Genomic DNA, 6,800 nt, shown 5'->3' on the forward strand with positions numbered 1-6,800 from the left:
TGTTCTTACATATATTTTTAATTTAGGTGCCCCACTCCTTATTGAAATACCTTGTTGATTCTGGGAAATACCTCATTGAATGTAGCCCAGGTTGTCAGCACTGTTGCTTTTTGAGCAGAGGGTCATATAATTCATTGGAAAATCTTAGATTTTAGATCCTTCAATACTTCCATACTTCTAAAAGTCTGGGCCTCAAATTGCATTCTACAGAAAGATATTTATGTAACATGAAATTCTGTTGCATTAAACAACAAATACCTGCCTGACTTGACCTGACAGTGACCTTTTTAATAACAGAAAAATCATCAAAATAAAGGACAATGTAAATACAGATGATTTGGTTACAGTAGATTTGATCAAACAAAACAGACAATCTAATTAACCAGTGATTAGATTAAGTAGAAGCCTCTGCATTGAGTGATGGATAATTAACTGGAATTGTATTTACGTGTTTTTTATTGTACTGCAGAACAAGACACATCTTTGCCTTTCTTTCCTTTCACTGCCATCTTAATTAAACTAAATTATTCTGAATGTCTTATACAGCATCTAGGCCTCTAAGTAAACATGTTAAGTTGGAAAGGGAAAGCCAGCCCTATATGAGATTTAGTTGTCAATCAATACTGTTTGGATAAATTTCACCCAATGGAACAGTTACAGCCCTGGCTTTTCAGAGCTGCTTGGCATTTACAGCTCCAGCTGAGTGGAATGTGAGCTGCAGGTGCTCAGCCCTTTGGAGAGCCATGCCCTTATTGTTCAAACATAATTTATTCTTGAGAACAAGCAAACAAACATATTCAAGGCAAATCCTAATTTCTGCACCTGAGTCAATTCAAGATTTATTTTTATCAAGGCAAATGCATGTAAGGTAACGGTGCACAGCTGATCAACATCTATAACAAAAAGGGATCTTGTACTTTGAAATTCTTATCAGAAATGGTTGTGATGACTTTTAAGTGCAGGCTATGTAAGAGACAGTCTTTTAAGGTGATTTAATTCCATCCTTTTAAGAACTGTAATCTGGAAGATTGGTTTGGCTCCCCACTACTACTCAGAAAACCCTATACTATTGAAGAAGCCCTTTTAATAACACAGCTTGTCAAATGTTAGATTTAATTTTACTTTTTAACTATTTTATTAATTGTGTATTTGCCAAAGGCTCTGTGATATTCTATAAAAACTGTCATAGCAGGCATTCACTAGGTTCACCATAAACATGAGTTGTATATTCCCATGTTCCTTTATTCCAAACACATAACAGTTAATTTGATGAAATATCTGCTAGTAAAATTTCTCCCCTAGCTGTGGGACTACTGTCTGTCCGTCTGTCTAGACACTCTTACTGCTCATTACTGTGGCATCTCAGCACTTCCAGACCCTGGATATCTGAGGGGGAGTTAATAAGCATTATCTCTTACTAAGTCCCTTTAGAGGGTACTTCTGCTAAACTGCAGGGGACAGCAGACGAAACCAGCATGATTCCTGAATGTGATGAGCTGCCTGATAAGGAAAGTTAGTAGGACAGTGTGGAAGCTCTGGCATCTATTTAGCAGGGCCTTGTAGCCTGTCCCTGGCCAGGTGGCTGGGCATTCGTGTGTTGGCTTATATGCAGGCATTTTTCTCGCTTGTGTGCAGAGACAAGCAAAGCTAGAGTTACTGCAAGCTCTGTGCTAGCGAGGGTGCCAAGGAACACCATGTGGAGGCGGGTGAATTCTGGATGAGAGAGTGGATAAACAGAAAGGCTGAAGTGCCAGGGGTAGCCTCGGGGCACTCCCTTAGGGAACAACCAGCAACTGAGCTAGAAAGTAAGGCCTCACTACAGCAATTAGCTTCTTGAGCTGATCTAAGGTATCAGCTAGACTTTTAACAGAAAGGCCTGGTTGACTGGGTGATGTGCATGCCTGCAGTTGCTGTATTTTACATCTACATTTTTGGCCCATGAATTCACCCATTTACTTTACTGAAATCACTTTTATGGTGCAGATTTTAGTTTTGCTGGTACTGAGTGCAAGCCAGAAACAGATAAAAACACACATTCTCGTCACTGTTGATGCTCAGGGCTTGGGTATTGGTCCCATGATGTTATTAAGAGAACTTCTACAGCCCTTCAGTCCCTGTTAACATCTAAGCAACTACTCTGACCAAAAAAGGACTGTACCAGCGGGAGCAAACTGTGGCCTCTGGTTTGTACTGTTCCAGCAGTGATTCTCGCAGCTCTCAGCCCCTCTCTCCTCACACAGAGTTAGTGTACTTCTTACCTTTCTCACTAAAGTCTGTTCAGAGTAACAAAAAATGGATGAGACTATATCAGAGAGTCCTGATATTTCTGTGATAAAATATTTAACAAGTACTCTTGTTGGAAAGGCTGGTTGTCAGGAAGTTATGTACCTCCTAAATAACATGGGCAGAAATCTCAGTTGAATTCCTCCGGTCTTTCTCTTTACAAGGCCACAAAGATCAAGAATTGTTTACAAGCCACAGGAGTGTTTCCCAGTATCCAACAGCCTAGATGCATCCTCACTCCATCTCACAATAAAAGCCCAGGCATGTATCTTGTCCTCCTTTCCTACTCCTTTATCCCCTTGTCTTCTGGAAGGCCAGATGCATAGCTGTAGGAAAGGTATCCTCACTGTCGACAAGGAAGGAGTTGTAGAAGATAAAGGAAAACTTCTTCAGTTTTGGTGGAAGCAAGGAACAGGGAGAATAAATAGATATGAAATGAGGAATGTCGGATAACAGGAAAAGAAGAAGTAGTGCCCATTTTTTTTCCCACTCAGGGGTGATATATGCATGCAGACATCAGCCTAGGAATTGCAGGGGAACACTAATGAATCTCTCTGAGTCGTGTCTATGGTGCTGATTACCACGGAAGTCTCTTGTATTTATGATTTGGAGATGTTTTCAGCAGGCGATGAAATATTAGCTGCTATTTAAAAAGTGTACCACATAATTTCAGAAGATGGTATGCTCCTGTTCCAATACTGAAGTGGATAACTGTAATACCTGAAGGAGCCTTGTGCTGCATTTGAAGGTAAATACAGCTCTTTGTAAAGGAATCTATGCATAAAAAATGCATAATATGCTTGTGAATAGTGAGGTTTAGGTGTAAAATACTGAAGTAAAAAAATTATTAACCCATGGAGAAATCTGAGTTTGAGATAGTTTTCCTAAAAGGATGCAAAATACACTGCTGTCAAATCTCATACTCCTTTATTGCTTGTAAATCAATATGGCAAGCAGAACACTTTCTATCTCAGAAAAGTTTGTCCTTAGCTTTTCATATTAAATTCACAGGAACACTTACATGTGTCAGTGCTTCATCTTCAACCAAAGCCTGTCTTCATACATTAACTGTGCTTGCAGCCATTCTCCAACACTGAGGTAAGCAGCATGAACGGCTCATATTGACTTAAAACTCCTATACAGCATGGCTGGTGCAAATTGTATACTGCAAATAAGACCACTTCCAGTAAATATCTAAATTGCCTCATTGCAAATGCTGAGGTGTGTCCTAACTGTTAGGTTATGTAGGGAGGGGGAGTGTGGGGGTCTCTATTCAACACATACACAATCTCTTGATGTGTAGAGCAGATGGACAGATTCTGATATGTATATGTTGAAAAGTGATTGCTAAAAGTGGCGATACAGTGACTAAATCCATGCTTTTGTAGATTCAACCCCTAAGAATTTATGTTAAGTTCACACTTCACTTCCATCATAGAATAGCATCTAATCAGCTTGAACCTATACTGTGGCAATATGTCATGTACCTACAGTGTCCATGAACCAGCAAATGAACTTTAAACCAACCGATTGCTGATTTGTGAATGGAACTACACCTGGATCCTCAGCAAAAAATGCAACGAATTCTGTAGCTTCAGTTTGATCCTGAATTTGGTGAGATGTTGATAGGGCTACAAGGGCCAAATTCAGGGCTTTTATTATGCAAATGCAACCCTGCTCTCTTGACAGAATTGCACTTGCCCATCAGAGGTCTGATTCTGACCCAAGATCTTTGAATACCGTGTTTATGTTGCCTTCTTTGCCTACTTGTAGAGTGCTGAAAGACCTCTGAAGAAACTTGTTTTATAGAAGGGGATAGGTATAACTGCAGGCTTACAAGCAACAGAAATACCTGAAAAACCCTCTGTTCCCTTATTGATCCAAAGGAGTGCTTGAAACATTACTATGGCAACAATTTTTGTCCAGTGGAAGGAGCATGCCATTATCTGTGCCTAGGGACAAAACAAGAGGAGACATTTTTCAGAACTATTGCTCATGTCCCGTTGACCACTACAGATGTGTTGACCTTCTGGCATGAGCTCCTGCTGCAGGATTTTTCAATGAGATATGACTTACAGAATTATTTATTGGTCGGTGCACAGAGAATAAAGCAATTCTATTGACCAACAGAGTTCTGTTGCAGAAAACAGCATTGCATGGAATTACTGTTTTCTAAGAGTATCAAACATCTCTTTTACCTCTTTTACAACCTGGGTTACTGTTGTGAATAAAAGAGACAAGGCTGCTCTAGTTCACTCTAAATATTGTCTATGTCATTTGGCTGCACACTACTGAAGCCTAGCCATGATGATGATGATGACTTTCACAACTAGAGTTATTAACTCAGAAAGCTGTTGAGTATCTAATATCCTCATGTTCTTACTGACAGTGAGTTTAGGCTAAAGTACAAATCTGTTGGCATTGTAGTAATGATGTTATTTGGTCTATTAATTAACATCTAGACTAATAAAGTCAGCAAGAAACCATTTTGCATTATATAGCTAAATTGAAAGTCCACGTCCCATATGGCCTGAAGGCAGAGATGAGGCTTAATGATATTTCAGATGTTTGTAACACTGAAGAAACTCTGCCACTCCTACTTGCATCTCTCATCCCCGGCTTCACATATCAATAATTTTAAGGAGTATTGGGACTTTGCCCACCACTCCTAAGTCTGGGGAGCAGAATAGTACTGGCTACAAGTCCAGGCAGACTGTTCTTCCTGTAAATGGCTGAGAAAAACAGTTGTGTGGGAGATGGTGCCAAGCAAGGAGAGAAAAGGAGCAGCCTGGAAGAAAGCTTCCGAATACACACACCCACCGCAGAAAAACCACTTTATGGCTGTCCTGAGGCTGAAGAGAAGAAAAAGCAGCTGCAAACTCTTTCCAAGCTGTTTGTTTGCCAGTCTTCTCTCTGGGCAGCAAGTGGAACAGCCAGCTGTGAGAGCAACACAAATAGGTAGAACAGTTCTGCCCACTTGGGAGCTCACCACTGCTCCACAGGGCCACTTAACAGCATGAGCCAAGTGAATGTCGTCCATTGCCATAAGGATTTTTATCCCCTTCTTTATAAAACCAGACAAGTAAGAAGAGTCATAAAAATGAGAAAGAACTTCTGTAGGCTGTAGAAAGAGACTAACACCAAGTACGTGAAGTATAAGAAAATAATGGAAAAGACATTGCTGCTAACTAATAATATTGAAAAAAATGCACAAAAAGCCATCCAGCCATTTATTAGGTCCCATCATAAAAAGCTGAGTTTCCTACTTGTTCTGTAGAAATGGTAAAGATGTATTTCTTCTAGAGAAGTATTAAACACTGCTGTTCCTGGAAATGATTGATCTTTCCTTCACAGTAACTGTCCTGCATCCCATCACAAGCATGGTACATCATATATTTGTTTCTGTGTGTACATGTAGTTAACACATACATACACATAGATATGAAAACATGTTGAAAATGTCTCAATGAAAGAAAAACTAGAACACACACTTGCATTTAATCTATTGATCAATCTTTTTCCATTCTCTAGACACAGTTGGTTTTATTCAATATTAACTTTTTTTTCTAGTTCTAGGTGATTTCAGGTCCTGAAGATACAGAAATAGAAGCTATTATTAAGGATATAATTAATTTTTTGACAGCATCAACTTTGACAACTTCATGAACAAATTTTATTGAATGGCTCATTACCCATCATATAGTATTTTCCCACTTCTCCAGCTTTCTCTGCCTCCAATATCAGAGACCCTCCCAAACATTTTATAAAGGTAATAATCTCTCTTCTAACTCTTAGGGAAGTAGCTTGATCAGACCAGGAATTTTTCTCTGTGTTTTCTGTTGCACATGTGAGAGTAGATGTCCTGGCAAGAAATTATTAAGGAAAGTCTAAGTCAAATAGATAAGATATATGAGTAGATTCAAAGGCAAGGAAAGCTCTGTTCGTTTTCAACTCCCATGAAAGAAAATTTCACAGAGCCCAGGCCCATCTCTGCACTCACAAGAAATCCTGTGTTGGCTGCATTTCTGTACTCTGGGGAAATGCAATCGCTGACGAAAGACATGCTCACTGAGGAGGAAGTTCAAGCTCAGATAGCCTGAGACATCTGCAGAGGCTTTCTGAACACCAAAGCAGAGACTATCAACATGGATTCTGTGTAAAAAGTGGGAGCATCACTTACAAACACTGTTTTGGGTAGCGGGGATGTTTATTGCAAGCAGGCTCCTATATTGTCTACCTGCTCACATAGTGTGGCATTGGCAATCAGACCTGACGTTCACTATGCCCATCCTAAGTGTGAGTGACAATTTCCCGAGCACAGGTGCACTTCTTCAGTCTGCATAGGGCTCTCGTATTTGAGGGATTGAAAGGTACTGTTAAAATCCTAGGATAGTATTTTAAGAAACTGGAGTCACAAATATTTGGATCTAAATCTGCCTTTTGTGGACTTTGGAGAAGAACAGATGTTCCTCACCTGTAACAAAAATATTATTACCCTGGACCATCTATAGTAGGCA

This window comes from Manacus candei, unplaced genomic scaffold, assembly GCF_025592945.1.
Source record: "Manacus candei isolate 608988 ecotype Guabito, Panama unplaced genomic scaffold, ASM2559294v1 h1tg000011l, whole genome shotgun sequence".
NCBI classification, from domain to species: domain Eukaryota; kingdom Metazoa; phylum Chordata; class Aves; order Passeriformes; family Pipridae; genus Manacus; species Manacus candei.